The sequence below is a fragment of the Triticum dicoccoides genome, chromosome 3A (genome assembly GCF_002162155.2).
Source record: "Triticum dicoccoides isolate Atlit2015 ecotype Zavitan chromosome 3A, WEW_v2.0, whole genome shotgun sequence".
Classification (NCBI taxonomy): Eukaryota; Viridiplantae; Streptophyta; class Magnoliopsida; order Poales; family Poaceae; genus Triticum; species Triticum dicoccoides.
This window is the reverse complement of record NC_041384.1, coordinates 748284146-748290697: the sequence shown is the minus strand read 5'-3', so window position 1 is coordinate 748290697 and position 6552 is coordinate 748284146.

The window sequence follows — 6552 nt, the reverse complement described above, 5'->3', positions numbered from 1 at the left end:
GACCTCGACCTCAACGCCGCCGCCGGCCTCGCCTCGTCCGGCGCCATCGCCCCCTCCGGGAAAGGCAAGCCTCGTGCCCCGCGCAAGACCGCCGCCGCGACCAAGCCGAAGAAGGCGCTGACGCCCGAACAACGGGTAAGGGAGTCGGCCAAGAGGAAGGGCCGGAGGCACACCGCAGACGCGAGGGATGAGGCCGCCGCCGTCGCCGCCGCGCAGCAGGAGTTCACCAACGCCCGCATCGCGGCGACAACGAGGGAGGCGCTCTACATGCTAGGGGTAAACCCTAGCCAGCACAGGCTCGTCCAAGCCGCCGTCGCCGCGGCCAGCACCGGCTCGCTGGCGTTTCCTCGGATGGTGCTGCCCGCATCAGCTTGCAACCCGATCCCCGGCTTCCACGTCTACTCGCAGGCCTCCCGCCTCTCCGGGGAGTGCTCGCCCGACGTGAGCGTGATCACGCCTTCCACGCTCGCGCCCGCGCCCATCGACCTCAACGCCACCCCGGTGGTCGGTGGCTCATCATCCGGCGGCACGAGGAAACGTGCGCGGCAGACGCCGGCCGGCGGGCTCCCGGACGCCCGTAACCTGTTCGAGGAAATGACGTCCGCCGCCGACGAGGACTACATGCAGAACCTTATCTTCGAGGCTGGTGCGTCGGGCGCTGGCTACGATCCCGACGAGACACAAAGCCAGGACGGCCGCGGGGAGTTCACGCCGGCCGCTGGCTATGATCCCGATCAGGCGGCCTTCATGCGTGATCAGGTCGGCATCGACCTGGACGGCTCCCGCATCGACCACGAGTTCTTGGACGACTATGGGCTAGAGGAAGAGGACGAGTGCGACATCGAAGTGGAGCCTTTGTTCGAGGACGAGCTCGCCAACCAAGCCGCCAGTCTAAGCCGAAGCGCAAGAGCAAGCGCACGAAGGCGTACACAGCTGCCCAGAACAAGCTTCTTTGCGAGTGTTGACGAGACATTGGACAAGACCCAAAGACGGGCGCCGACCAAAAGCATTCAACCTTTTGGACTCGTGTGCACCGAGAGTTTCATGAGCGCAAGAAGTTTCCACCTTACCAATTTGTGAGCACGCGCGGGTGGGTCTCCATTTCCAAGCGGTGGAGGGTGATCCAACAAGAGTGCAACAAGTTTTGCGCCACTCTTGAGAGCGTCAAGGCCCGCCCCGTGAGCGGCATCGACATGCAAGACATGGTATGATAGCAAGCAAGCCGTCCTCTTTTGTGTCATTAAGATCATCCTTTACGTGTTCATTTGCATATCACTTGCCCATATGCTTGTATGGAAACATTTTGTAGGCATTTCAAGCTTTGAAGGCATTCAAGGTTCAACACAATGGCAAGTGCTTCAACCTCTCCCATTGTTATCAGGTCATCAAGGACGAGGAGAAGTTCAAGGCGCAAATATGCCGCACTCAACGCACGTGGGGGAAATAAAAGCCGTGGAGGATGTTGGGGAGGGCGAGCCGGCACGGCCGCGGGGGAAGACCAACTCCTAGAAGGAGGACAAGCGAGATGCGGCCACCAACGCCTTGATCGCAAGCGTGGACGGCATGATGAATAAGAAGGACTCAAGGGAGGAGGAGCGCCGGCGTTTCAAGGCGGAGCAAATGGATGCTTTCATGGAGATCCAAAGGAGGAGGCTTGATCTTGACGTCGAGAAGCAAGCCAAGATGTTCGAGCTGAGGCGGAGAAGCAAGCCAAGATGCTAGAGATCGAGGCGGCCAACGTCAAGACCAAGGCGAAAGAAGTGGCTCTCGCGAGCATGATGACCGGGGTGGAGATCATAAAGGTGGATCTCAACACCGCGTCGCCAAGGAAGAGGCCATGGTTCGAGAAGATGCAGGCCGACATGCTCAAGTTCGACGACGAGTGATCTATGGCGGCGAGGGCCATCTTTTTTGTATGCCGGCAGGTGTGCCAGCATGACCACGGGAGCCGCGATGGCGTGGTCGAACTCAAGTCTCACCCTTTTTTGTGTGCTGGCATGTATGCCGCCCGGCTGGCGAGTGCGTCAGCATGAATTGTGGTGATATTTTTTGAAGCCAGCATTGTATGCCGACGCTGGCATGATGCCGGCATTGTTGGAAATATGCCCTAGAGGCAATAATAAATTAGTTATTATTATATTTCCTTGTTCATGATAATCGTTTATTATCCATGCTAGAATTGTATTGATAGGAAACTCAGATACATGTGTGGATACATAGACAACACCATGTCCCTAGTAAGCCTCTAGTTGACTAGCTCGTTGATCAATAGATGGTTACGGTTTCCTGACCATGGACATTGGATGTCGTTGATAATGGGATCACATCATTAGGAGAATGATGTGATGGAAAAGACCCAATCCTAAGCATAGCACAAGATCGTGTAGTTCGTATGCTAAAGCTTTTATAATGTCAAGTATCATTTCCTTAGACCATGAGATTGTGCAACTCCCGGATACCGTAGGAATACTTTGGGTGTGCCAAACGTCACAACATAACTGGGTGGCTATAAAGGTACACTACAGGTATCTCCGAAAGTGTCTGTTGGGTTGGCACGAATCGAGACTGGGATTTGTCACTCCGTGTGACGGAGAGGTATCTCTGGGCCCACTCGGTAGGACATCATCATAATGTGCACAATGTGATCAAGGAGTTGACATGGGATGATGTGTTACGAAACGAGTAAAGAGACTTGCCGGTAACGAGATTGAACAAGGTATCGGGATACCGACGATCGAATCTCGGGCAAGTACAATAGCGCTAGACAAAGGGAATTGCATACGGGATTGATCGAATCCTCGACATCGTGGTTCATCCGATGAGATCATCGTGGAGCATGTGGGAGCCAGCATGGGTATCCAGATCCCGCTGTTGGTTATTGACCGGAGAGTCATCTCGGTCATGTCTACATGTCTCCCGAACCCGTAGGGTCTACACACTTAAGGTTCGATGACGCTAGGGTTATAAGGAAAAGATATACGTGGTTACCGAATGTTGTTCGGAGTCTCGGATGAGATCCCGGACGTCACGAGGAGTTCCGGAATGGTCCGGAGGTAAAGATTTATATATGGGAAGTCCTGTTTTGGTCACCGGAAAAGTTTCGGGTTTTATCGGTAATGTACCGGGACCACCGGGAGGGTCCCGGGGGTCCACCAAGTGGGGCCACAAGCCCCGGAGGGCTGCATGGGCCAAGTGTGGGAGGGTACCAGCCCCAGGTGGGCTGGTGCTCCCCCACAAGAGCCCAAGGCGCCTAAGGGGAGGAAGGGGGGCAAACCCTAAGGGCAGATGGGCCTTAGGGCCCATACCTGGTTGTCAGGACCCCGACTCGATGTCACATCGATCTAGCCTGTAGCACCTCATATCACTTTGCGGCCTCACGCACGGTATCCCCACGGGTGTCGCCTTACCTTTGCCCGGGACCGTTTGCGCCTTTTGGCTCACGTATATGATAGTGTCGCTAGCATCCATATGATAAGGAGCCCGGGCTGACATGACTAGTCGTAAACCCAAAGTGGCACAGACTTACAGGGACAGGCATCCATGACCCAGCATCGAACGTGTCGGTCATCAACGAGTGAATCCAGGCTGTAGCACTGGGCTAGCAGGACCCCGGTGAACCGGGCTGTAGCGGGCTAACAGGACTCCGGTATTCATCGCGTGACATTTCCCCGAAGGGACAGACACAGGAACGAAGAAGGACACATGCCGGCCAGCCTAAGTGTTCCGGAGCAGTAGCAAGCTACCATGGCTCAGTGGAAACACTAGGAGACATTTCCCGGTAAGAGAGACTACTAAAGAAAAACAACTAGATGGTCAGATCCCACACATACCAAGCATTTCAATAACATACACACAATATGCTCGATATGTGCAAATACAACATGGCGTCACAACATGACTCTACAAATCAAGTATTTATTCAGTAGGCTCCGAGGAGCGAGATATTACAAACAGGGGTCTCATGACCCAACACTCAGAGCATACAAGTCAAAGCACAAGCGGAAGCTATCATGTCTGGGTACAGACATCTATAAATGAAAAAGGCTGAGAAGCCTGACTATCTATCAGATCCTGCCGAGGGCACAAGATCGTAGCTGAGGTATCAAGCTAAACGTCGAAGTCCACGTGGAACTACTAGCGAGACCGAAGTCTCTCTGCAAAAACATAAAATAGGCAAACGTGAGTACAAATGTACCCAGCAAGACTTACATCAGAACTATCTACATATGCATCAGTATCAACAAAGGGGTGGTGGAGTTTAACTGCAGCAAGCCAGCTTTGACTCGGTGGCTATCCTGAACTACGACTGCGAGTAACTTTTTTGAGGTGGCGCACACGAGTCCACATATTCACCATATCAATACACCACTATGGATCCGCTCCCGTCTCCCTACGAGAACGCCATCCATAGCACTCACGCTTATCTTGCGTATTTTAGAGTATCCACTTTCACTTGTCTATGAACTGATATAAGCAACCCAGAAGTCCTTTTCCGCGGACACGGCTATTCGAATAGATTAGGTTAACCCTGCAGGGGTGTACTTCTTCACACACGCTCTCACCACTTACCGCCGTTTACACGACATGTACTCGGCAACCTTCAAGCGGAAGCCCAACGTGGGTGTCGGCCACGACCTACCTAATCACCTAAGTCTCTAGTCCAGGTTTATCGCCTATTCGGGTTCCATCCATGAGGAGATCCGGCCGGAGTTTCGCTCACAGCCCCAAACGATGTGAACAGGGTTCCCGAGACACCAAACGGGCGCCCGGTACACCGTGCCACGTGCCTACCGCATCACAGCCCACCCCTACGGTCAGTGCTGTCCACGGCCTCCAGCATACTACAAACACCAGAAACTACTTGCAACTCCTGGACAGAGGACAAGGGTGATCAAGAAGCCGAGAGGGTCCATTGGTTTCGGGCCCAATGCGTGGTAGTAGCTGAATCATGGATCACAAACACAGAACTCAGTTCCTGAGGACGGCTGCAATGAGACAACCCACCATGTACTCCTACATGGCCTCTCACCGCTACCTTTACCAAATCGTGTTCACACACTTAGCTCACACACAGTAGGACATGTTCACACACCTCTGATTCATCCCGGATGAATCAGACCTGACTCGACTCTAAGCAGTAGCAGGCATGACAAACAAGCATGAATGAGTAGGCACAACAGGGCTCAAACAACTCCTACTCATGCTAGTGGGTTTCATCTATTTACTGTGGCAATGACAGGTCATGCAAAGGATAAAGGGGTTCAGCTACCGCAGCAGGTAACAGATGAATCGTTGTTGTCCTAATGCAGTAAAAGAGAGCAGGAGCGAGAGAGTGGGATTGTATCAGAATGAACAAGGGGGTTTTGCTTGCCTGGCACTTCTGAAGATAACATTGAGTCTTCATCAGTGTCAACGATCACATCATCGGTACACGTCTATCGAGAGGGGACAATTACCGGCAAATACAGAAAAACACGATCAATGCAATGCACAATATGATGCATGATCATGACATGGCAAAATGAATGTGTTTTGGGCTAATGCAACTAAAACCAGATTAAATGAAGTTGGTTTGAATCCAAGATTCAAATTCAAACTCCATATGTGATTATTCAAATGCCATGTAATTGATTTGTGCTAAACAGCAGCTATAAGTTGTTCTAACATGCATGAAAATGGTACAGATGGATTCCTTGAATTTTTCTGATAATTTTTCATATATAATTTATTTAATTTGGAGATACGGTTGAATTTCTATGAATTGTTGAAGTTTGTGGTATTTTCTGGAATTTATAAATCATTTTTGATTTATTTTAATTCCAGAAACAAATACTGCGTCGGCATGACGTATTAGTGACGTCAGCAGGTCAACGTGGCTGGTCCAGGTCAAACCTGACACTGGGACCCACATGTCAGTGTGATAAGCTTAACTAAAAATTAATTAAACTAATCCTAATAGTTAACAGGGCTGGGCCCCACCTGTCATTGACTCAGGAGAGTCAACCGGGGCCCACCCGTGGTCAAAGTCAAAGTCGGCTGCCGGCGTTTAGCCGCCGGCGAGCCCGACGCGGCGGCGAGAGTGGTTTTGGCCACTCCGGCGACCAAATGGGCCGCGGAGGGCATCTAGGAGGAGCTGGGGACGAGCCGAAGCTCTTGGTGGAGTCAGTTGCGCTCGGGGCGGCCGGAATCGGTGCCGGCGGCGAGCGAGGTGGCGGCCGGAGCTTCGGGTTCGAGCGGGGCGAGGCCACAGAGGACGGGAGGGATGGTTAAGGGGCTCGCCGAGCTCCTGAGGATGCTAGGAGCACGGTGCCGTGCTCGGTTTCGAGCCTTGCTGTCTGCAGTGACGGCGGCGACATCGCCGGCGGAGCCGAGCTCGCGGCTCCGGTGGGATCGGGGCTACAGGGCACAATCGAAGGGGGGAAGAGGGAGGGGAGGCGTAGGAGCTCACAGCGAGTCCGCAGGGGTGGTCAGTGGGCTCGGGGAGGGGCTGGTGACGACGGGAGGTCGCCGGCGATCTCGGTGGCCCGAGGAGGAAGAAGGCGTCGGGGACGG